The following is a 27,397-nucleotide window of genomic DNA, read 5'->3' as shown; positions in this document are numbered from 1 at the left end:
GCCTCTTCTCCTGCATTGCAAAACTAGAATAAAATGTGAGCGTGTGCTCATAACTAAACTGTCTGAGAAGTTTCCTTTAACAAACCCTAACCTCAAGCGGGTCTTGACACTCTGCAGTCTCCAGCACGCTCCTGGGTCTCTGGCCTCTACAGGCTGTTGAATGGGCAGCAACCTCCCCAGGAGCGCCCTCAGCACCTGCCGTTTCCCTGGCTCTCTGTCCACCCCCACTTATCACAACCTCCACCCCTTCCCTAAGTTTCCTTGTGTGCATCCTCCCTAAGCTAGGTCCATATGTCAGTTCCTCCAGAACCATTTGCCTTGAGTGTCTGGACTGCAGACGCTCCCAGCTGCCTCTCTATCAGAGCTGCCACCACACTGAACGTTCTGTATCTCACGAGAGTGGAAGCTGACTGAAGACAGCAATGGCCTTTTTATTTCTGTATCCCTCATCTCATCACAGAGCCTGGCTCAAAATGAGCATGTAATACATGTTTGTTGAATGAATAAATATTAGCCTATCTAGGGCAGGAGTCAACCTTCCAGGCAAAGGTGTTATATCTCCTTGAGCAACCCCACTTTTAGATGCTCTGAGTTTGGACCAAGTCAAAATCAGATGGAATAAGTTGATATTAAGATTGTGGTTTCTGCCACTTAGTATTAAAGACAGAGAGGGCTGGGACGGGGAAGAAACTCACAGAAAGAGGCAATCTCTGTGAAGCCTACAAACTAGCCCTGAGAAGCAGTCTGGTTCTGAAGACAGCCTCCCTCTGGGCAGAGGCGCACTGGAACCCACCAGGCAGCCCACACAGTGCTTTTCCGCAGCCCCAGCATGGAGCAGGGGCTCACGGACGGACTCAAGTCCACTGAAGAGCACACAGGTCAACAGGAAGTGGTTTAGATGTAAAATTTCCGCAAATTTTACAACCAGAGGAAAAATATAAGGGGATTCTAGAGGATAAGTTAGATTAGTTTTTGAGATGTACAGACCTGAGGATGAACCAGGAAAACTCAGGAGAAACTTTTTTTGCGTTCATTTTTTGCTTCTGGGAGGGGGCGGGAGGACGTCCAGATGCCTTAAGGGAAAGGCGGCCTCAGTCCCTTCCGCTTTCCCCAGATCTGGGGAAACGAACTTCCGGCCGGGCCTGGGCCGAAGACGTCGGCAGAGGACGCCCGGGGACTCTGCTTTCTGCGTTCCAGTTACCAGCTTTCCTCTCACTTTAGAAAACCTCCATTCGGTATTACATTTTGCAACGAGAGGGACTGCAGAGTGCTAGAGTGGGTGGACGGCAGGCTCCGGTCCACAGCTGGGGTTTTTCCCATGTTCCTGGGGGAACAGGGTAACTGAGCCAACAGGAGTGTAAATACATCCTCTGAGAAAAGGGCAGGCACCGCACAGGAGGCTTCTGACACCGATGGTTCTGACAGACTTTCGTAGTTTACTGATTACACGTGGTATGGCACGGCTCTTCATCCCAATATATTTCCCCGCAAATGGCTCATCATTTATCGTCTTTTTGAAGATCCCTTCAACACCTTAGAAACTGACCTGAACAGTGACTACGGGAAGCACACCTCCCAGATTTGAGCAGTAAACATATGCCTGACTCTGAGTGCGAAGGACGGGAGAGCCTGCAGCTAACGAGGGAGGGCATGTGTGGTGCAGTACAAGGCAGGTACGGGGCTTCTTGTAGCCAAAGGTCTGCAGAGTTTTCTTTACTTACTGCAGAAAAAAAGAGCCAGTGTGTGTCCAAAGATCTTAAGAGGCCTTTAACCTACCTGAGGACAAATTCATTTTTTATTATTTCATTTTATGATAACGTTCAGTCTTTCTCATTCTTGCACATCCATACTTAGAAAAAAGAATGAGTAATATTAAAACGAAGTAACGGCACATTGCACAGCCTGACACGACTGAGATATAAAACATATGCAATACTAATACTGTGCTACATTCTTCACACATAAAACTTTAAAGGAGGCTTATTATAGAACAAGTGGGAATCCCCCATGTGAATTTAAGAATCTTTTGAGTGACTGAAAGTAGACTTGAGGGGCCAGGGAAAGGATTTCCCCTGGAGCTGATTAAAAACATTATTCTGGTTTTGAGTTGTCATACCGAGTGACCATGAAGTGTGCAAAAAGCCCTCTTAAAATGTATTTTTAAACTCTTTTCCTAGTACTAGATTCTAAAATTGAATTCAAGACAAAATGACACACTCAAAATAATTCCTTAAATAAGTTCACAATAATAAGAAGGAACATAAAGTTCTAATGTTCTGAAAAATATTTTACCTGGTCCATCTTAATGAAATGTTTGCAATTCTGGGTGAAGTTAACTGTTTGCAAAGGTGGGTTTGCAAAACTGGTTATTTTCGGCATTGCAAAGTTTATCACAAGGTTTTTTGAAACAGTTAAGTTACCTAAGAGCATGTAAATGATGGATTCGATGAACAAAACATTATTTATAATTTATATATTCCATTTCAAGAACATTCCCCAGTACATGCTAAAACAATAATGTTATTATTCTTTCATTCCTATTTAGAAATGGATTTGAAGTGAAAATGCTAATAAAGTCACGTGAGTTGAGTGCAAAAGTAATCAGACAATAAAAAATCAAATTCATTGAGAATTTTGCCCCCAAAACAACAAGCAATCTGTAATCTGAACTCCTATGGTTCAGCTACCTTACAGGTAAAAGAGGTGTGTGGAGGGCTAAACCGCCTGTTAGGATGTCAGAACAGGTGTCAGGGCATTAAAAATCATCAATTTTTAAGACAATGTTATACGTAGAAAGAGTTCCATCAAATTAATTAGAATAAATATATTTTGGTATATGTATTAGACATGCTGCAGTATGGATAAAATGTTCTTATGCTAAACTTCTTACCCCACCAGTAGAAGAAAAATGAGGCTTCCTTATGTTGAAAAGAATAAAGTACAAGCTGTGAGACCATATGAGCAGATCGGAGCAGCCCACGTGGTACACCGATGCAGTGTACAGGGTATAAAGCTTTTAAAATAAAACCAATAAACCAAACATGTAAGGACTAGATTTAATACAGCTACTAACTATGGCAAATCCTTTTTAGGTCTAGGCAATTTTTATTTGTTCTTAAGGCTTTAAACACAAAATCAATACATTCAGAGTACAAAAAAATTATAGCCATGGTTTAAATGTAACAGGGTACAGACAAATAAGACAATTAACAAAATGATCAAACTGAGTCTACACTATGCTCAGTGACTTACTTCCAAAGAGTAGAGCATGGAAATGGGAGGAGGGGATAAATTTACATTGGCAAAATCTGGAAAACGCTACCCTGGCCAGGTTCAAGGTCAACATCAGGATAAGTCATGTTGACGGCATGTTCTCTTCAAACATGCAATAAGAGTGTCATTGCACCTCTGTGGTCTTCCTCTCAAAAACCCATGATCCCAGTCTAATGATCAGAAAAACATAAGAAAAATCCAAACTGAGGGACATTCTACAAAAATATCTAACCAGCATTCCTCAAAACTGACGAGGTCATCGAAACCAAGGCAAGTCTGAAAAATTGTCACAGACCAGAGGAAATTAAGGAGACATGATGACAAAATGTAATGTGATATCCTGGGTGGAGCCCGGGATCCTAGAAGAGAAAAAGATATTAGGGAAAAACTAGTGAGATCTAAACAAAGTATACATCTTAGTTAGTAGTAACGTAGTAACGTTTTTTCCCAATTTTGACAAATGTAACATAATAACAGCAGAGTCAACAACTGGGGTGACTGTGAAAGGGACATATGGGAACTCTCTGTACTACCTTGGCAAACTTTCTTCAAATCTAAAATTACTTTAAATACAGGGTTTATTTAAACTTTTAAAAACTGAGCCCACAGCACGGATGTATGGACGTCGGCTGTGTGCTGCAGCACTGGTTATACCAACGCCACAGGCTAGGGTCCTGACCACTCTGGATGCTGACCAACAGACACTTCGGTCAATTTGAGAACCTGTCTAAGACGCCAAGAGACCACAGATGGCATGCATGTGACAAAAACAAACATCTCCGAAGAGCCTAACACTTCCATTTGAAGTGAAAAACAGGCAGTTTTATGCAAGAAAGAAAGACAAAGGCTAAATGGGTTGGCCCAGAGCCACATGACAAACACATGACAAACCAGCCTTCAATCTTCACTTAGCAAACCCCATTGCCAGATTCCAAGCAGGTGTGAAAAAGAGTTATGCAGACTTCCCTCACATATCCGACAGGCTTTGTGTACTGTTTCTTTACCATGAAAAAAAGGTAAATCAGAGAAGTAGGGGTATAGATATTATTATTTTCAAGAATCTGCTCAGTTGAGGGACATGAGGTACCATGAAAGCCATGTTTTATAAGGAGGCGGCAAAACTCTGAAGGGCCGCTCAATACAGAAAACATTTTGTTTTTACAGAATAAACCTGTGGCCTGATTCTGTCTGTTGCAATGATTTTCTTTAATTGCCTCAAATTTTAATCAAAAAGGAAATCTAGGGATTTATCTTTTCTAACCCCAAAGTTCCAGAATTTATAAATTAGATGAACATGCAGTACTGAGTAGGCCAGAAAATTAAAATAGAAATGCCTTTATGATTTTTCTTCAGAAAACCAATACACTGTCAATAAATATCATAATAGTTTTAAAGGGAAAGTAACCGATTATGTCAAGTTCATCTGAAATGAAAAGGATGCAGAAATAGCCCAGGAAAATCTGAAAAATAGTAATAGTAATGATGGAGAGGGTCTTGTTTTACCAGCTCTAATAATTAAAATAGTGGGGCGTCGATCTGAAATAGACAGATATGCTACTATGAAAGATTAATGTAAATAAAAACAAGAAATTGGTATGTTTCTTCAAACGTTTATTGAGTGCCTGCTATGTAGGAGCACGGCTGATGGTTACTTGATGGCGAGACAAAAAAGGCCAAGTCGGTCAAAGCAAAAGGACAAAGTATGCGATAACCGGCTAACTATCTGCGAAGACAGTTAAGTCAGACACATTTCTCGAATCTTACACCTAAATACATCCCAGATAAATATTTAATTATCTATTCTTAACATTACTAGAATAAAACATAGGTGAATATTTACATATAATTTTGTGATGGGAAAGATGGGAGTTCAAGAATAATCATTGTGAATAGGTTAATCTAAATGTTAATAGAGGCATGATTTAATAAATTACCATCTAGCCAAGTAATGGATGGTTATATAGTGATTAAGTTGTGGGTGAAGATATTTATTAACATAATAATGTCAGTATTTAGTAAAAAAAAAAGTAAGTTATAAAAAGTATGTGTACGGTAAAAAGATTTAAATATGGATATTAAAGAAGAAATCAACAGGAAACAGTTATTCAGCAAAGTTGTCAATTCTCCTCAAACCAATCTATAAATTTAACACATAAACTCACTCAAAGGAAATGTTTCTCATGGAGCCTCATTCTAAAATCCATAGAGAAGAGCAAAAGGCAAAAAGAAGGGATAATTTTAAAGAAGAACAAGGAGAAGGGAGGACTTACCTTACCAGGCAACAAGACACCATAAAGAAATAAAATCATAATAAAGAAAGTGTGAAATTAGAACAGGAAAATATAATCGACCAGTAGAACAAAATAACCCCCCAAATTAGTGAACACACAATGAAACATATGTATGATGGATTACTGAATCACACACTTGAAACCTACATGATTTTATTAACCAATGTCACCCCAACAAATTTAATTTTAAAAAAAGATCTACACAAATGGAAACTTGATATGACAAAATGCCACCGCACTTCAGTGGAGAAAACATGCACTAGTGAATAAATGCTGCTGGGAAAACCAGTTATCCATAGAAAAATAAAATAAGGTATCTATACCTCACAATACACACAAAACTCCATTTTAGATGGGCTACAATGTGAAACTGTGAAAAGCAAAGCTTTAAAACTTTTGTTAGAAAACAGAGAATATTTTATATGACCTCAGCTTAAGGAAGAATTTTTAAAATAAGACACAAAGAAACAATGCACAAAGGATAGGACAGATTAAATTTGTACTGAATGGAAAACTCCTATTCAACAGAAGACATTACTTAAAAAGTGAACAATCAAGCCAAAAATCCAGAGATATTTGTACATATATAGGCAACAAAGAATGGGTAAGAAAAAAATATAAAGATTGCCTACAAATTAATAAGAAAAAAAAACAGGAAAATGGGTAGGTGATTGGAATACACATTTCAGAGAAGAAACTCGAGTAGCTAATAAACACATAAATTCTCAATCTCTCCAGTAATCAACAAAATTCTAGTTAAAACCATAATTGCAATATCATTTTATACCCATCAAACTGGCGAAGTTAAAGTCTGACAATGACAAGGGGTTTTAGGAACATGGAGCAAGATACAACTACTTGGGACAGCAATTTCATTACAATTATTAAATCTGAAGCTATGCATATCCTAAATCCCAAGAATTTTCTGGTTATATACCCCAGATTAACTAAGTACATGCACTGAGATATATAAATAAATTCTTAGAGCCATATTTTTTCAATAGTGAACGACTGCAAAACTTAAATAAATGGAAAATGTATTTTAAAACTGTGACATATTTATAAAACTGAAAACTATAAAACCAAACAAGTGATTACAGCTATAAATTCAATATGAATAAATCTCAAAAACATAACTTTGGGTCAAAAAGGCAAGCTGCAATGATGTGGAGAATATGTACTACAGTGAGTGCTGACATGTGCTTAGGTCTCGCTTAGACACCGAAGGGCTATTTGTCCAGCTACTGTGCATGCTGCAAGCTGACAATCCCCAGTCGAAGAGAGTCACTTCACCAAAGTCCCATTCCCTCTCCATGGACAGACAGCCTGCATCCAATTACCAGTCAAGGTGAGGCTACAAATGCTTGGTCCCTCATCCCACTTGAGACAATTAAGAATGGCTATCGCACCTTCAGTGCTCCCCTTGGGGTCAGCTGAGGCTTTTCCTGTGACTGTGTTGCAGCCCAGTTTCTTTCTATGCCCAATCCCGCTTCCTTCTCTTCCACAGGTAATTGATTTTAGGTTAATCTGAAAATCTCCCTCAGTAAATTTCCTGTATGTTCTGCTTTCTTTGGAATTGATAAATAGATAGATAGATAGATAGATAGATAGATAGATAGATAGATAGATAGACAGACAGACAGATAGGCTTATAAACTGCAGAAATTTATTTCTCACAGTTCCGGAAGCTGGGAAGTTCAAGATCAAGGTGCTGGCAGATTCGGTGTCTGGTGAGAGGTCCCTTCCTGGGTCACAGATGCCTCACATGGTGGAAGAGTTGGAATTCTACTTTCAACAGACACAATTTATATCTCGTTTGAAAGCATGTATTGCACAAATTTAAGAAGATTACAATCATACCAAGTTATCTTTCCCGACCACAATGGAATGAAACTAGAAATCAACAGAAGGAAAACTAGAAAATTCACAAGCATGTGGAAATTAAATAACATGCCCTTGAACAACCAATGGGTCATAGAAAAAATCAAAAGTGAAATTAGAAAATATCTTGAGAGAAACAAAAACAAAAACACAGCATCCAAAACTTATGGGATGCAAAAAAGTAATATTAAGAGAGAATAGTGGTAAACACCTACGTTAAAAAAGAAGAAAGGTCCTATATAAACAAGCTAACTTTACAACTCAAGGAAATAGAAAAAGAACAAACTTAGCAGAAGGAAGGAAATAACAAACATTGGAGCAGAAATAAATGGAATAAAAAGTAGAAAAATATCAACAAAACTAAGAGGTGATTTTTTGAAAAGATCAACAAAATTGACAAACCTTGACAAAAGACAAAAACGAGAGAAGACTCAAATAAAATCAGAAATGAGAGAGACATAACAACTGATGCCACAGAAATAAAGAAGATTTCATATCAACAAATGGAATAACCTAGAAGAAATGAATAAATTCCTAGAAACACACAAGACTAGAATATACGAAGACTGAATCATGAAGAAATAGAAAACATGAACAGATCTGTAACTGGTAAGTAGGTTGAATCAGTCATAAAAGACTTCCCAACGAAGAAAAGCCCAGAACCAATGGCTTCACTGGCGAATTATATCAAATATTTAAAGAAATATTAAAGCTACTCTTCTCAAACTGGCACTAGCATAAAGACAGATGTGTAAGATCAATGGAACAGAACAAAAAAAAAAACAGAAGTAAGTCCATGCGTATATAGTCACTCGATCTTCAATTAGGGCACCAAGAAAACGCAAAGGGGAGAGGACACGGTCTTCAGTAATTGGTGCTAGAAAACTGGATGCAAAAGAATGAAACTGGACCCTTACCTTATATCATACGCAAAAGTCAACTCGACATGGGTTAAAGACTTAAACATAAGAGAGCCGAAACTGTAAAACTAGAAGAAAATACAAAAGAAAAGTTTCACGACGTTGATCGTGCACCAAAAGCAAAATCAGAAAAGTGGGACTACATCAAAGTGAAAAGCTTTTGCACGGGAAAGGAAATAATCGGCGAAAAGGAAATACATTGAATGGGAGAAAACGACTGCAAACCACATACGGGTACCCTAATATCCACGGTACATAAAGACCCCTACAATTCAACAGTAAATAAGTAAGTAAGTAAATAAATAAATAAAAAGACTTAAAAATGGGCAAAACACGTGAACAGACATTGCTCCAAAGAAGACATACAAATGGCTAACAGGTATCCGAAAAACTGACCAACATCACCAATCGGCAGGGAAATGCAAATCAAAACCACGGAATCATCTCACCTGTTAGAATAGCCATGAACCAAAATAAATGAATAAATACCAAGTGTTGGCAAGGATGTGAACAAAATGAGAACCCTTGTGCACTGTTGGTGGGAACATAAAATGGTGCGGCTGCTGTGGAAAACAATATGGAGCTTCTTTAAAATATTAAAAATAGAACTACCATATGACCCAGCAACTCCACTTCTGGATAGTTATCCAAAACAACTGAAATCGGGATCTCAAAGAGGTATTTGCATTACCATGTTCGCTGTAGCATTATTCACATTAGCCAAAAAAGGTTAAAAAACAAAAACAAAAACAAAAACAAAAAACTAAGATGTCTACTCGCAGGTGAATGGACAAAGAAACTGTGGTGTGTACATACACTGGAATATTAATCAGCCTTTAAAAGGAAGGAAATCCTGTTATATGCGACAACGTGAAAGGACCTTTAGGACATTATGCTAAGAGAAATAAGCCAATAGCAGAAGGAGGAATATGGCATGATTTCCATTGATATGAAGTATATAAAGGAGTCAAACTCACAGAAGCTCAAAATAGATGACGGTTGTCACGGGAAATGAGGAGCTGCTGCCGAGTGCGTATAAAGTTTCAGCCACGCAAGAGGAAAAAGTTCTAGAGCTCCGCTCTCCAACACCGCTTACGGTCAACAACAACGCACTGCTCGCTTAGAAACTTGGTAAGAAAATTAAAATTCATACTATTCACCATTCCTACTATTTATGTTTAGGAACACATCTGTACTTAGTAAAAGTGTAAAAACATGTGTGAGAATGATAAACACCAAGTTCAGGACAGTTACATCCGTAAGGCTGAAAGGGGAACAGGCTTGTGGAAGAATCCTGTAGTGTTTTAATAGCTACACAACATTCTGATTCCATAATATTCCCTATGCTTTCTTCGTATGCCTGAAATATTCCATAATTTTTTAAAATAACTTTAAAGAAAAGGGACAGCCTGCCCCTGTATCAATTATTCTCTTCTTTTTACCACAATAAACAAGATGGATGACATTCATATGGACAACAGATTATCATGGACGTTTCCACATTTTGGAACAAGAACAAATTTCATGGTGGAAGCAAAGAAAACAGAGCTACAGAGTTCTTCTATCCTTTAAATTATTATTTTTTTTAATGCTGCAATCTCAAAAGTATTTACAAGTTTGTAATTCCTTGCAGTGTACCAGCAGTGTTCATTTTAAACTGGCTGCTCCACAGATAAAATCATGCCATATAATTCCTATAGTAATTCCACTTCTTCCTGCTCAAGAAATTATCAGATTTCAAATGAGTGAGAATGAAAGTAAAGGGGTAACTTTGCTTTTTTGCCAAGTTTCAAACATAGTAGGTGCCATAATTTGAACCAATGAAGTTTGACTGTAAACCAAGAACAAGTCTCAGAGAAAATTCCTAAAAGTAGAATTCAGAGTAAAAAGAGATGCCTAAGATTGTTCTTTCTAAATTCACATTTTCCAATACAAAAAATACTTAAGTATAATTTAGTTATGTTAAACACAACGTGCTCATGATTTCCGTATACAAATGCTGGCAAAATGAAGAGATGATCCAGACAATTTAAATCTAAAAGCATAGTGAAAGGAAACATTCACATAATTGAGATTAAAAAAAAAAAAAAAGACTTCCCTAAATTTATTAGAATAATTCCATAACTGCTATCTTCACTCTTATTTGTTTAGCTCTGATCTTGGTTTCAAATTTCAAAATTTCACCGTATATTAAAATTAGTTCCGTGTCCCTAGGGTTGATTCACAATGTTTTTCCTTGTCCCCACTCAACCTTCTGAGCAATGTATGACAGCAAAACATCACATAAAAGAATCCAGAAGCTCAAATAAGGAAAAAAAAGCTGGGGGTTGGGCGAGAAGGAACAAATTCAAAGACTTCTTGACTTACTAATTTAAAGCAAACAGGTTTTGTATGTATCCAAGAAATTGAGCAAACAATCCAATTTATCTTTAACCAATATTAATTATTCAGGACCGGTACTGAGAAACTAAATTTTGGATCCTGTATTTGTTTGATATAAAAGACACAGTCACAAAGTAAAAAAAAAACAAAAACAAAAAAACACAAAATAAATAAATCGAAATTCTCAGGTATAGATAGACAAAAATAAAGGGGAGGGGGTGTTTATTTGGAATAAAATCTGTAATTATCTATGTTGTCAAAAGCTTTCATATCTTAAAAGGAATTTTATTCACAATCTCTTCCTTTTCATCACTACATGTTTCGAGTTCCCTTTCTCTTAACATTGTCGACAAATCTTTTTCTTTCACATTTTCCCAGCAATCCGCTGGATCCTAACTTTCCAGCCACATTTTAGAAAAGAATTCAGACCTCAGCTCAGGGTAGCAACAACGCAGGCTCTCCCTCTTGTGGTACAAAAGGAAACTGCCCGTCTGCACTGGGACGCAAACCCGGAAGTTATTTCTGAGTTTTACAGCAGCTGGGGCAGGTACTTCATTGTCTTCATTTTACACACAAGGAAAGAGCCTAACTGAGGTTAAGCAACTCACTTCCTCAAAATACCTCACCCAAGAATACATTTAAAGCAGGATCTGACCTCACATTACCAAAAGATAAGTCTGAAGCAATAGGGAGAACCTATTCTTAACTCCTCCTGTTCTGATGTACTTTCAAAGCAACTGTTTAGATAGTGTTATTATCAGTTTAGTATAATATATTCGTGATCATTAACAAAATAGGAAAGTGAAAAATGGGCTCAAGTTTTCATAAAAAAAAGTTATTTTCCAAATTATTTTTCAATGTTCTCAAAAAAGTACAAAAATGGGGTATTATTTTGTATATCATGGATCTCCTTATCAAAAGTAATTCTTTCAAAAGAAAAACAAGGCAGAAATAATGAGAATGGCCAAACTAAGAAACTGTCCATCTCGTTTACCCCCATGCTTACATCATGTCCATGTCATATCCCATGCTCCTTTCAGTCCCATCTTTAGAATGCCAGACAAAAACGAGTGTCCCATAAATCTTCGTTGAGTAAAGGATTTGTTTGGGGAAGAGAGAAAAGAAGAAAAAAGGGAATATGGTTACACAGCTGCTACCTTATTTGGAAAAATAGCTGAATGAATTTCAGTCAAAGGATTGGTTGTTTCTAAAAGAAATTTTTTCTTTGTGCAGGGACTTGGGCAGAACCATGAGCAAAAAAATGTTCTCGTAAGATTCTGATTTAGGTAATTTTCTACCTGAAATATACCCACCCACTTTTACCTAAGAAAGTAAAGTTCTGTCTCTAAGTTTGTATGTGAGGATATGCAGGAGCAAAGGCATAAGGTCACCAACTCCTTGTCTGGTGCCAAACACGGCCGGACCCAGCTAGAGGTGTTCCAGAGGGTTGCTTTCTCTTCCTTTGCTCTGTGCTCTCCTGCTCTCTGAAAGGATCTCGTGCTCAGGTTATGCTCGGATTTCTCCATGTATCTGGGATTTCTCCGCCTATCTGGGGTTGAGGGCAGTGGCTGGGCACCCCAGGCCTGGAACGGTGGTGTGCCTTTCAGTATCTAAAGAATACAAAGGAGTTAGGCCATCATCTATTTTTCTTCCTAAAAGCTGAAAGGTGGAGGACAACATCCCACTACACATTTGAACTACTTTACATGAACAGAATATTAACCTAAGAAACTACCATTTCTTCCAGTAGTGAGTGTTAATAGTTATTAAACATAAAACCAATCATTCTAAACCAATGTTCACATGCAAGGGAAACACAGCTGTTACTGAACGAGAAATTCTGGAAAAAGCAACTAATAAAGATTGCCATTTTCATTAGAATCAAAGGAGCATCTGACACAGAACATTAATTCGATGGTTCTCACTAAAGTATTCCAAGGCAATATTATTGCAATGAAATCAGCAATATAGTCTAATTTCTTGAATAGTCACCTTAAAGAGAATTTACAAATCTGACTGGCCATCCATTTTATTAACTGCTTTTTTGAGGTATAATTTATATGCCATGAAAGTCATCCATTTAAATGTACATTTACATGAGCTTTAGTAAATTTATCCAACCACACAACTATTACCAAGAATGCTTCCATCACCCCAACCGTTCCTTTGTACCTGTTTACAGCCAATCTCTCTGTTCCCTCCTCTGGCTCCAGGCAACCACTGATCTGACCTATGGTTTTGCCTTTTCTAAAGATTTCATATAAATAGTATCATACAATATATAGTCCTTTGTTTCTAGCTTCTTTCAGTTGGCATAATGTTTTTGAGGTTCATCCATGTTGTCATATATATCAGTAGCATGAATCAGAACTTCAGTCTTTTTCACGACTGAATAATATTCCCTTGTGTGGATAACATTTTGTTTTATTCATTCGCCAGCTAATGAATTTGGATTGTGTCTGGTTTTTATCTTTTGTGAATAATGCCGTTGTGAACATTTGTTTGGTTTTTGAATGGGCACAATTTTTTAAATAACCTTATCAGATGTGATTGCTTTATAATAAATTATACATATTTAAAGTATACAATTTGACATACATATACACCCATGAAACTATCATGCATAACCAAGAAAATGAATATATACATCACCTCCAGTGTTTCCTTGTGCCCCTCTCTTTGGGATCTTTTTCTCTTTCCTCTCCCAAGACATCCTCAGGTAACCACTGATCCACTCTCTGTCACTATAGAGTAGTCTGCATTTTCTAGAATTTCAGTTAAATGGAACTTGAAGAGGGGTACATCTGGTTTTTCCATGCAACATAATTATTTCGAGATTCAACCACGTCGCTAAGTGTATCAGTAAGTCCATTTGTTTTCACTGAGTAGCATTCCACTGTGTGGATATGCCACAATTTGCTTATCCATTCATCTGTTGGTGGATGCTTACCTTAGTCCCAGTTTTTGGCAATCGCAACTTAAGCTGCTATGAACATTGTATGCAAGTCTTTGTCCACTGGACTTTTAAAGAGACTGCCAAACTATTTTCCAGCATGTTGGCTACATATTGTATTCCCACCGGCAACATGTGAGGATTCTGGTGTTTCCACATCCTTGTCAACAAACACATGGAATGTCAGTCTTTTTCAATTTAGTCATTAGAATGAGTGTGGAGCAATATCTTACTATGGCTTTAATTTTCATTTCCCTAATGACTAATGATGTTGAAACTCTTTTCATGTGTTTACTTGCCATTCATGTATCTTCTTTGGTGAAATGTCTATCCAAATTTAAATTGCACATATTTAAATTGAGTCGCTGTCTTAGGACTGAGTTTTTAGAGTTCTTTACGTATTTTCTAGATACAAACCTTTTATCAGACATGTATTTTGTAAATATTTTCTCCTAGTACATGACTTTTTATTTTCTTAATGGTGATGTCTTTTAAAAACCAAAACTTTAATTTTAATGAAGTCCAAGTCATTTTTTCTTTGATACTTAACACTTTTTATATCGTTTTTGCTAAATCCTTGTCTAACCCAAGACACAAAGACTTTCCGCCATGTTTTCTTTTTCATGTTTTGTTCTATGATCCATTTTAAGTTCATTTTCGTGTGTGATGTAAGGTAAAAGTTGAGGTACATTTTGCTTCACATGGATATCCCATTGTTGCAGTGCTGTCTGTTGGATTACTTTAGCACCTTTGTTGAAAATCAACTGACTACACAATGTGTCTACTTCTGGATGTTCTGTCCCACTGACCTAGATGTCTATCTGTATCTGTATAGTATACCGTATATTACTATAGCTTTATGGTAAGTTCTGAAATCAAATTGTATAGGTCCTCCAACTTTCTTATTTTTTTTTTAAGTCATTTTGACTATTTTAGATTCTCTCCATTTCCATACGAATCTTAGAATCTGTTTGCCAATTTCTATAAATATTCTTCTACAAAAATCCTTTCTGAGATCTTGACAATGACTTTCTTGACTCTACAGATCAATTTGTGGAAAGGTGCTGCATTAACAGTATTGAGTCTTCCAACCTATGAATATGGTATATATTCCCACTTGTTTAGGTATACTTAAATTTCTCTCAGCTAAACCTTTTTTTTTTTCCTTTTTGATCCTTTAATTGCCACATTTCTAGCCTCTGGGAGTGGCAGTTGGCTACTGTATCGTTTTGACGTGACTCCAGTGATCTTTTCTCAGCAAAATCTTACCCAAAGCTCCAACATATTTATCGTCTGCCTTTTCCGGTGCCCAGAAATCATTGTTTTTGTCAATCTTTTCCAGTTTTTATACTTGTTTTATTCAAAAAGAGAATCATCATCATTAGTGGCAGTGATCTTGGCTATCCATTTGAAATTTCTCCATTTTCCATAACATAATCTCTTACAAAAATAAAGTATGACTACAACTCCACTTCAAGTATCAAATATAGAAATGCTCTCAAGTCTGACATAAAATTTGTCATCATAGCTTGAACATTTTCCATTTGGAGAGTGAGTCCTCCACACGTAAACTAACGAAAGAGTCAGATGTTCAGTAATTTTGAGGATCCTAGGGAATAAACTGATTGATTGTTTGGACCTCAGCCATGGCTCCTGACCACAAAACTCTGTGACAGCCCAAATACGATAGATCCTGAGGTGTTATCAACAAAGCTTGACACAGGCAAAGGCAAATTCTTAAAGATTCTATTAGAATTACCACGCGTTGTAATTATCCTCAACCCAGATTTTGTTACGTTCCACTTTTTCTCCAGTTATGACAAATACTGTCACAAAATTCTTAAGCCTAACTTGCTTTTAACATTATTACTTAATATCTATAGAATGGTTTATAGTCATCAAAGCTCTTTCACCTACTACCCTGTTTGATCCTCATAAAAACCTCATGTCGTAGGCAGAGCAAATATTATCGTTTTATACCTGTTGAGACTGAAATACAGAGGGATTAAATGTTCCACATAGCCAGTAAATCAGATCTAAGATCTAGTTATTCTGGTAATGTGTGTCTCTGCCTCAATTTCTTCTAATGCTTTGATAACTTCCTTTAAGGTAAGGAAAAGAAATTAAACCCCAAACATTAGCTGTCTCAACACTTTCGGTTGAGAGTAACTAGTTTAACAGTTGTTTCCTTAACATTTTTAGTTACTGGAATGTGAATACAGGCCATGAGAAAGAAGAAATAAAGCCAAATTTCATAAAGATTGCAAAAGCAACCTTCAACCTAAGTAATGCTGATCTACACACACCTCCCTTACAAAACACAATTCTCTGAAATCCTCCTAGGAGAGAAACACTAATCCTCCCCACGTACGCACACGGAGGTGGTAGCCTTAAGTGTCACAAATCTGGTAGGTATTTCAGAAGAGTATCTTGAAATCTAATACTTGCACTGAGAGAAACATGTGGCAATTTTTCTCATCTGAAAAACTAAAATCGAAAACTTCCTTGACCCTTCTTGACTCCACAGTTCCTCAGAAGCGTCTGTATACTTACCCTCTTTGATTCATTTCCTCCCATTCTCCCTTGACTCTAGTCCACTCCAACACTTCACTGAAACACTCTGGTCAAGGTCACTAGTAACCTCCCCATTGCTAAATCCAATGACCAGTTTTCAGCTCACATCCTACCTGACCCACCAGCAGCAACTGAGGCCGGTTACTTTTGCTTCCCTGAAACGCTCCGTTCCCTTGGAGACCAGACTATCCCATATTCCCACCTTATGGTCCATTCCTCAGTCTCCCTTGTTGAATCCATCTCATTTCCCAAACTCCAGAGGGTGCAGTGGTCCCTGACTCTCCTTTTTTCTATCTACTCTTACTCCCTTGGTGGTCTCAACTCTTCTTCAGGCTTTAAATAACAGCTAAATGCCAATGACTTTGCCTCTTTGACCCTCACTTCTCTCTACCTGAACTCATCTGTCTCTTTGACCTTTCCACTTAGATGTTTGAAGTGCCATCTCAAATTTAATGTGTCCAAAGTAGAGCTCCTGCTGTTGCCCCAAATCAATTCCTCCCACGACCCTCCCGGATTCAACAAAAGGCAACTCCATTCTTCAGTTATTCTGGCCAAAAATAATCACCATTGACACATCTCTTTCTTTTTCATCCGTTTTCAACTTCACAGCAACATATAACTAGAATTTCATTCCTTCCCTTGGTTATGGTCTCAGGCACCATCATCGCTCAACTGGGTCACTGCAGGAGTCTTGAATTGGGTCTCTCTGCTTCACCCTTGCAATGCCCCCATACTCACCTGCCCCCATACTCACCCCAGGCTATTCTAATCACAGCAGCTTCAACAGAAAAATCATCTTACTCTCTTCTCAAACCCTACCAATTCCTTTTCATCTTGCTCAAAGCCAAAATCCTTATAAAAGCCACTGCTCACATCCATTATCTTTCATCTCCTTCTGTCCCCGTCACTCACTCCATTCTAACCAATCACAAAGCCTCCTACTGTCCAACAAGACAAGCACACCCCTGCCTCAAGAGCTTTGCATTTCCTATTCCCGCTGCCTAGATCACTCTTCCCCCGAATACCTACAGGTCTTTTTCTCTCGCCTTCTTTAAGTCTTTGCCCCAAACATCGCCTTTCAAGTGAGGCCTTCCCTGAACACTCTATTTATAATTGAACCCCTTACATTTTCACCAAAGCACTATTGCCTTCCAATAGATTATATATTTCAGTTGTTTATAGTCTGTCTCTTTCTGATAGACTGTCAACTCCATGAAGGCAGAAAGTTTTGTTTATTTTGCTCACTACTGTATCACGAGTACTTAGAATACTGTCAGGCAAATGGTAGGTACTCATTAAATATTTAATGAATCAAAGAATCACCTTCTTAAAACAATATAGATTTATATTAACTGATCCATACACAGACCAGGAGGTTGAAGGCCTACAGAAGGCTGAGTAATGGATAACTAAGAATGTTGATTGTATATGATGATACAGACCGGTTCTCTCCATTAGAAATAGAACGTAAGCCACAAGTAATTTAAAAATTTACTAGCAGATACATAAAAAAGTAAAAAAATAAGTTAAATTTATTTTAATATTATTTAACCTTACATATGTAAAATATTGCTACTTCAACATGTAATTCATACAAAAATGATGCATAAAATTTCTTAGCCTTTTTTTCATACTAAGTCTTTGAAATGTGGTGGGGATTTTATGCACGGCACATCTCAGTTGGACTAGCCACATATCAAATGTCAACAGCTACATGTGGCCAGTGACTGCCACATGGGACCAGCACAGATACAGACCAAAACTAAATAACCCCATCATAGAGGGGAACATCTTGAATATTTATTCATTGCATTTCAAACAACGCCCTGATACGATCTCATGGTTTCCTAGTTTTGTCAAACAGTTTCAATGGATAGGACAAGAGTAACAATAACTTCCATTCTGAGAAACCAGTTTATATCAAGATAACTGGTTCAATTCTTTAAAGTTCATTCAGATGGGAATTTTTTGACATTCGATAGTATTTTGTATTAGTTTCAGGTGTACAGCATAGTGGTTAAGACAGTTACATAATTTATAAACTGATCCCTGATAAGTCTCGTACCTGTCTGACACCAACCACAATTACAATGTTACTGACTATATTCTCTATGCTGCACTTTATCTCCCTGTGAGTATTCTGTGTCTAACAATTTGTACTTCTTAGTCACTTCACCTTTTTCTCCCAGCTCCCCAAGCTCCCCCACTAAAATCTGGTAACCATCAAATTTGTTCCCTGTATCTATGAGTCTGTTTCTGTTTTGTTTTTATTTTGTACTTTAGATTCTACATATAAGTGAAAAATGAAACTAGACTACCTTCTTATACCATATATAAGAATAAACTCAAAATGGATTAAAGACTTAAATGTAAGACCTGAAACCATAAAACTCCTGGAAGTAAACATAGGCAGTAAACTCTCTGGCATTGCTCTTAGTAATATTTTTTTCTAATATATCTCCTCAAGCAAAGGGAATCAAATGGAAAAATCAACAAATGGGACTATATCAAAGTAAAAAGTTTTTGCACAGTGAAGGAAACCATCAACAAAACAAAAAGACAACCTACTGATTGGGAGAAGGCATTTGCCAATGACACATTCACTAAGGGGTTAAAATTTATAAGAACTCATGCGACTTAACACCAAAAAAAAAAACCGATCCAATTAAAAAATGGACAGAGGACCTGAACAGACATTTCTCCAAAGAGGACATACAGATGGCCAACAGACATATTAAAAGATGTTCAATGTCACTAATCATCAAAGAAATGTAAACTAAAACCACAATGGGATAACACCTCACACCTGTCGGAATGGCCACCATCAGTAAATCAACAAACAACAGTGTTGGCAGGGATATGGAGAAAAGGGAACCCTCATGCACTGTTGGTGGGATTGAAAATTGGTGCAGCCACTATGAAAAACAGTATGGAGTTTCCTCAAAAAATTAAGAACAAAACTACTACACCTTATGACCCAGCAATTCCACTTCTAGGTATTTATCCAAAGAAATCTAAAACACTACTTTGAAAAAATATATGCATCTGTATGTTCACTGCAGTGTTATTTATAATAGCCTACATATGGAAGCAACCTAAGTGCCCCTCAATAGATAATTGGATAAAGAAGATGTGGTAGATATATACAATGGAATATTACTCAGCCATAAAAAAATAATGAAATCTTACTACCATCTATGACGACATGGATGGATCTAGAGGGTATTATGTTAAGAAAAATAAGTCTGAGAGAGGAAAACAAATATCATTCAGATGTTTAGATTAGAAAGAATAAATGCCTTTCTTCCCTAGGCTCCTCAATTAAGAAACAAAGTTAGACCTGGAAAGATTCTATGTTCTTTTCTATATTGGCAGGGGAAAAAAATCATTATTTCCAAATAGAATTATTAAATTATTTCCATAAAAAAAAACAACAGTATTTATTTCAAGTTAACCAAAATATATTCTGTTAAAAGATAATTTTTTTGTATAGATGTAGTTGCATTTACAAAATTCAGAACAGTTGTTTTACTAATAATTTTATATTTCAATATATAAAAGTGAAATAAAACACCAAGGAGAATGCTTTTAAATTTTTCATATATGCATTTAAATCCTGTTTCTTAATAGCTAAAGTATTATGCATGGAAATGTTTTCATTATTTTTTTTAATCATCAGGGGATTAATTTCTTCCAGAATCCCATTATTTATAAATATTCACTTATTGGAATTATAATAATTGCCATCATTATTCAACAACAAAATCTAAAGAACTCAATTAAAATGCCTAATATTTTAAAACTTTAAAGTTAAATTTTTTTTTTTTAAAGCACTAAAACAAACACACAGCAGCATCTACTTACTCAGCTGTCACATGGTATTGTCTACTGGCAGGTTCGAGCTTAGATATGGGAGGCAGAGAAACTCTGGGTGGTGAAATATTCCAACTCTTCTAACTTTGAGAAGCAGCAATAAAATGCCTGTGTGAGAAAGAAAACTAGAATTACAACCAAGTTAGAACTCTCGTGAGTGGATCGTCTAGATAGGGAATAACGTGTTTTTTTCTTTCCCTCTCTTTTTTTTTTAAGTGAGGGCTCAGAACAAGTTAATTCATGGCCCTGGAGATGTGGGTAAACTGATACAGCAATACTTGGTATTGCAACTGCCTTTCTGTTTTCAGAAATCTGGGGAGAATCCTAAGTCAGCGCAATAAAATATACATCTTTTACTACAACTTGATCACTTTTTTACCAGTCTGATTGATCGCTAGAGATCCTCCATCTCTAACCATATAATTTATTGTATAAACTAAGACACTTGAAAGTGAAAAGGGGGACTTTTGAAATATTTATTAACCAATGAACTGTTTTTATCATATTGGCTTTATTCTAAAAAATAAAAAAAAAAATGTACATCCATTATAATAAAGCAAAATTTTAAAGTTTCTTTACATGAAAACTTAAAATATCATAAACAGATAATTACTTTTGGTACACATTCATATACTTTAATGTTTTCTTATTAGATTCTGCCTTTTATATGGTGTCACTGGTATTTTACTAAGAAAAAAAGGTTGATATGATCTTATTATTTTTCATTTTTCACAAAGTTGTAACTGTCTTTTTCCAAGTTTCGTTTTATGTTTAATAATTTGAAATCACTAACATCTGACTCTTCTGTACTGATATTATTTTTAACAAGAAAATGCTCTTTTCATAGCTGCTGAGAAACCTGGTAAACTCAAAGCAAATTCTGCTAAATAAAGGATACTATCGATTCTATTTTTTTCATAGCAAAATCATAAGTATTTGAGCCTATTTTCATAGATGTGATCTTTTTGTCTAAACTGTTTTTTTCCCCCACTGTTTTCCCCTCCAATCCATTCACTATACACACTGCGACACAGACAGTTTTTTCCCCAATACAGAATTCATCATGTCCCTTCTCATATTAAAACTTTTCAATGGCTTCCCATCACTCCTAGGATATAATCCAAAACCTTAACACGGCTTCCAGAGCTCTATTCGACCTGGTCCCTTCCTACCTCTCAGGTCACACTGGCCACCTCTCAAATCCTCAAAAGCACCAGTTTGCCCCTGCTCCAGGGCCTCTGCATACTCTGTTCCCTCTCTGCTTGAAACACTCTTCCTCTTGGTCATGGCCACCATTTATTGCTGCGAGGCCTTCTAATACCCCCAGCCCCCGCATCACACCATGGTATTGTCCCTCTCAACAGTACTCTGCCCTTTTCCTACAAAGCATTCATCGAAACCTACATTTACTCATTTGTGTGTTTTTAGAATGCCTATAGACAATAAATCCACCAGACAATAAAAGCTCCATGAGAGTGTAGAGGTCATTCTTGTTGATTCGCCCCTTAATTACCATCCTTTACCCAGCACCTAGCTCAGTCCTTCACACCTAGTGAACCTTCAATAAATGTTTGGTAAACGAATGAATGAAAGACAATGAGAGGGTAAAGAAACAAAGGACAATCTTATTTATTTCAGTCAACTTGTTATCTATGACCAAAATACCTCACAATCCCAAATCCCACTATATCATCAATTGTCCCTTCTATAGAGGGTGATTCTCATCAGCAGATAGCCTATACTTTCTCCCAACCTGGAAGGAAGGAAGGAAGGAAGGAAGGAAGGGAAGGAAGGAAGGAAGGAAGGAAGGAAGGAAGGAAGGAAGGAAGGAAGGAAGGGAGGGGAGGGAGGGAGGAAGGGAGAAAGGAAGGAAGGAGGGAGGGAGGGAGGGAGGGAGGAAGGGAGAAAGGAAGGAAGAAAGGAAGGAAGGAAAGACCTTTCTCTTGACCCCATATTCCCATGAATAAATTCCCCATTAGTCTAATTCAGCTTTACAGGCATACTCAAAAGAGCTGTCTCCAATTCTTTCTTCCCGTTCTCACTTGAACCCATTCCAATCAGGCTTATGTCTCCACCGTTAAGTTAAAGCTATTGTTTAAGTAGTCATCAATGACTTCCACCTTAAACTATCCAATAGCCAGGCGCTGAGGTAGGCACTTTCAACAAATTATCTCATCCATTTAAACAGTTCACCACAACTACCCTATGAGGTAGGCACCAAGGTTATCACCTGAAAGAGGTTAACTAAATTTATTCAAGATCACTTGGGTTGAAAAGCATCAGCAACAGTTTTTACTAAATCTAATAGTTTTCATCTTACTGGAACTGTCAGCGGTATTTGACAGAGCTGATTACTACCCTCTTCCTACAAACACTTTCTTTGCTTGGTTTCCAAGACACCACACTCTCCTCTCCTTCTGCTTCACTGGCCATTCCTTCTTAGACTTCTCGTTATCTAGATTCTGGAGTGTCCCAGGGTCTCGGTTCTCAAACTTCTTTTCTATCAATCCTCTCTCTCCCCTTGGCCATCGCAATGGGACTCATCACTTTAAATATCAAATACCAACAATAAGAACCTGAACCTCTTCCCTGAATTCCAGACTCAGGGAATTCAGATGCCTACCTGACATCGTCCCTTAAGTGTCTAACAGACATTTCACACTTAACGTCCTGATGTTTCCCCTCTAAGACTGATGCTTCTACAGGACCCCCTATCTCAGTAAATGATAATACAATCCTCCAAGTCATTCCTGACTTTTCATTTTCCCTCACACCCCATAGCCAATCCATCAGCCATCCTTTTGGCTCTATCTTAAAAATGTATCTGATTTCTAACTACTTCTCCCTACTCCACCACAACTGTCATCTGAGCCTCCGTCATCTGCAACAGCCTCCCAGCTGATCCTACCCCTGCCTCTCTGCCCACTGTTTTCAGAACAAAAGGCCAGAGTCATACCGATATAACAAAATCACATCGCGCTACTCCTGTGCTCAAGCTCCATAAATTGTTCTCTCTCGTTCAGAACAAAAGGCATTATGATGCCCTACGAGGTCCACAATTGACCCCAGGCACCTCTCAGGCTTCACCTGCTACCACTCTCTCCCTTGCTCACCTCCTGGTCCCACTGCTCTCTCTGTTCTTCGAGGATGTGAACACACTCATGCCAGGGACTTTGCACTTCCTGTTCCCGCTCTACAGAATGTGCTTCTTCACAGACATTTGCAAGGCACCCCCACCCCCGCCACCTACTTTAGGTTTTTAAACAAGTGTCAATCAGTCAGAGAGGCCTTCTCTAGCCACTCTACTTCATGTAACACCCCATCCACACCAGTACATGTTCTACTCCACTTCCCATGATTCACTTTTTCTTGGGTTTTTCTTTTTTAATTAAATTTTCGAGGGTGACACTGGTTAATATAATTACATAAGATTCAAGTGTGCAATTCAATACCATCATACGTGTATTGCATTGTGTTCACCAACCAAAGTCAAATCTCCATCCGTCACTATATATTTGACTCCCATTCCCCTTAACTACCTCCTTCTAATTTACTTGTATTTGTTTATATTCATTCATTCAATCAGTCAGTCAGCCAATCAGTCATATCAGCCCCACTAGATTCCTTGTCCCCCTTTTTTTTCCCTTCCCTCTAGAGAATTTAAGCTTCTTAAGGGAAGAAATTTTTGTTTTGTTCGATATCGTATTCCTCCGGGGGCAGGAAAATGCCTCGCACATAACAAGTCCCTGATATATATTTGATGAATAAATAAATGGCTGAAAATAATATCACGGGTAGGCAGTTTAACTCAATCTCCAGACCCTACTGTTCTCAACAGCAAGCTTTTGCAGAGCATGGACTATGCAGGTAGAACCAAATTTTGCACTGTAACTGGCACACAGTCTTCATATAATTTCATCGTTGATGATCATATTTCCCACTAAAATTTTGGGTTTCCTATATGAATTTTATGTTAAATTTAAGAATTAAAATATTCCATTAACTTTAAGAGTTAAGTAGAATATTTTAAAACATGGCAGCTGGGTCTCAATTATCAATACCAACTCCCTTGAATTACACCACAACCACCGGATGGCTTCCTCCTTCAGGGAGGTATATGTTTATTAACGTTTTGCCTGAGAGCCCTCCATATTGTATTTTTTGCTGCACTGCCCGTAGGATGACCTTGCAGCCATGCAGAGGAAAGCAGGAAGAACAGGGACTGACAGTCTCGTTGTGGTCTCTCTCTCGTTACAAAGGTTCCTCTTTGAACTTCTCAGTATACTCTCCCAAAGGCAGTTCTCAGACTACAGAGAAATGATTTCAAGGTCCCTTTCGTGGGTACGCCTGTCTTCCAAGAGGTCCAGGGCTGTACGAGCCTGCGCACACTTCCATCTCCAATCCCCGGACCCCAGACCTCCACTTGGTTCTTTGTGGGTTCTACATGCGGATATTTTACCAATGCAATACCTTTATGTGCTGAACTAAAATTCACAAATGAAACGAAAGAAAGTTGTATTTTGATACAATTATTCTACTCTTGAACTCTGTTGTCTCGCCAAGAAATTCAAACCATTTGCTTTATTTCCTGAATTACTATTAATCTATAATTTAATGACTAGAAACTACACTTTCAACCATACGCTACAAGTGCACTTAAGTGTCAATATAAAACTGCTGAAATTAGGATAGATCTCAACAACCTAAAAATATATGACCCAGGATAAAAATTCTAGGACTGTATGTCTGGCCATCACCAGTGACATGAGAGGATGAAGAACCACCATTTACTGAGCATCTACTATATGCCAAAAGCATTTTCTCCACGTTATCATATGTAATCCTTATAATAGCTTGTACAGCAGGTGAACAGCACCAAACCTCTAAACCCTGCAAGATGGCCCCCTAATCCCACTAGTGCAACCCCTTCCATGCTGGCTAGATGAGACTCAGTGTTAAAAGGCGGAAATTGGACAGTTTTCACCAGATGGGAAGCTAGTAATTAACATTTGTATTAAAACCGTCATATGTAGTTAACATGAAAATATCAATCTTAAACCTACATGACAGGCTAAAGTGTTTTTAAGTTTTTCTGTTAACTCACCTGAGTAGACTCAAAAGATAAAAACATTCTTCAAAGAAATTGCACTATGCCGTCTATAGTTTTTCAGTTTAGATTTTCATGGGAAAAAAATGAATAATTTATTATATTTGTCCCTCAAATATTCCAAGAAAAAGTTGTTTCTTTTGTGTCATACAAGCGGTGAAGTCTTAAAATACTTTGTTATAAAAATTTATATTAATGAGCACCAGCTCCTTGAAAAAAATATTCCATTGTTAACCTTTGCTCTGAAGTGAACTGGACTTCAGAGTTGGTAAAAATAGAAGCCTAGCTCTTAAAATTCCATGAAAATGTTGTTTGCTTCCTTCAAAATTTAAAAATAAAGTATCTCCACTGCAGGTGTTTGTCAGAGGACTTAAGACGAACAGAATTAAATGATCGCCTATATCACAAACACACTGACAACACTTAATGTTTTAGAGAAAAGAAAAAAAAAAACGATTTAATGGCCCTGTTGACAACCGTGATTTTCTAAGCATAGGTTCCTTAGTACCACTTCCAGCCGGCGGAGGTGCTGGATCTCGCGCCCCCAGAGCTGCTCTCTGCCCCCCTGCCCTGCACCAGCACACACACCAGCACACACACCTCCTGAGCCGTGGTTTTGCACAGACTCCTCGGACTCCGCCTTCTGGAAAACCTAATTCATGCGGACTGCGCTCCTGGATCTTTTACATAACTGTGGTTGAAGATATTTTTCACTAGGTTCTTTAAACAGAGATTCACGTGATAAATTTCTGCTCGAGTTTAGTTCCAGGAAATGTTTGGTTTCTGCAGATGTTTATATGCTTCCGGTTGTCAGTACATGAAAACGATATAAGTCTATGTTTTTCTCACTTGAGCGAGCAGAAAACGTAAAATCAAATATATGGCCCCAATTTGTTCTGCACTGATACATGGAGGTACCTAATCCTTCAACTTCTTTTAGGTAGGGTTGGTTTTATTTTTTATAAAGTTACTTTACTTTTTGGCCTGAAATGTGTAAGCTGCTTTAAGTGTTTTCAGAAGCAAGAAAAGCTGCAAAATGTAAAACATAAAAGACATATAATGTTGACCTCCTTATAGGTTCCAGAATAAAATGGAGAAAGGAAAGCACAGTGGTGTTTTTACACTATGAAGGTATAAATGCCCCAAATTAAATTCTCTGTTACCTAAAAAGATAAGAAAGTTTCCATCGGGAAGCAAAACAGCACTCTCCCCAATTTATTTTAACCCGGTTCATCAGTTCGAATACTCACATATGTACGTTCTTGGTTGAATTCCCTAACAATACTAAAAAGACTGAAATTTTTACAAACTACTTTAGTAAGAGAGTTATTCAAAAATTATTTCAAACATTAAAAACGTTTTAGAAAAGTGAATTAAACTGGTTTACATTCTAACACACTTCATTTGGAAAGTAGTTCAAATGACGTGCATGCATATTGTAATCATAATCAGCCAAGAACTGTTTTTAGGTCCTTCACTCTTTCTCAGTAGTAAGTGACTAAAGTAATAAGTAATGAAAGAATCAATCAAAATCTTTAAGGCATTTATTACTACATTTATACTTTACCTCCTTTGTCACAAAGCATTTGAGACAGCCCATAAAAATTCCAATGTGACAATAAAACCACATTTTACAAATATAAAAATTCAGACAAGAAAAAGAAGCATGCAATTATGTAGGCTAGAAGGTTTCTTAAATTAAGCCATAAATTTCGCCCTACACTATCTGGTTGATAAAGCAAAAAGAGAAAACCAACCGATTACAAAATTGACACTGTCATGAAGGACTGGTAAGTCTCAGGAGAAAGAGAATTTGTTCAGGAATGCAAATATTAGAAATAGTGCTCTAGCATATTATTATGTAAATAATAAACTGAGTTCTTCAATACCATCTCTGATTGATATCCTAAATTGGTTCATCCAGCAGCTTCTTACAGTATATAATATGTGCAGTAAAAAAACAAAGCTCTCAATTATCTGGTTGAATAAAAAATAAAACCAAGAAAGTGTCCTACAGAACTTTCTGCAATGACAAAAATGTTCTATATTATACTGTCCAACATGGCAGCCACTCAGCCACGTGTGGCTGTTGAGCACTCGAAATGAGACTAGTGCAACCAAGAAACTATTTTTAATTATATTT

The 27,397-nt window shown here is 37.3% G+C and overlaps 1 long non-coding RNA gene across 1 annotated transcript in view; it reads right to left on the bottom strand.

Annotated features, from left to right (window-relative positions):
- LOC120601130 (uncharacterized) overlaps positions 1–27,397 on the bottom strand; it is a 184,452-nt gene that overhangs the window by 126,025 nt on the left and 31,030 nt on the right. Inside the window, exon 3 of the long non-coding RNA XR_005652364.1 lies at positions 20,139–20,255. This is a non-coding gene — a long non-coding RNA (uncharacterized LOC120601130). The remainder of the gene's footprint in view (positions 1–20,138; positions 20,256–27,397) is intronic.

Source organism: Pteropus medius, unplaced genomic scaffold, assembly GCF_902729225.1.
Source record: "Pteropus medius unplaced genomic scaffold, Ma_sr-lr_union100, whole genome shotgun sequence".
Classification (NCBI taxonomy): Eukaryota; Metazoa; Chordata; class Mammalia; order Chiroptera; family Pteropodidae; genus Pteropus; species Pteropus medius.
The sequence above is the reverse complement of the archived record's forward strand: the minus strand, read 5'-3'. Positions and strand labels throughout refer to the sequence as shown.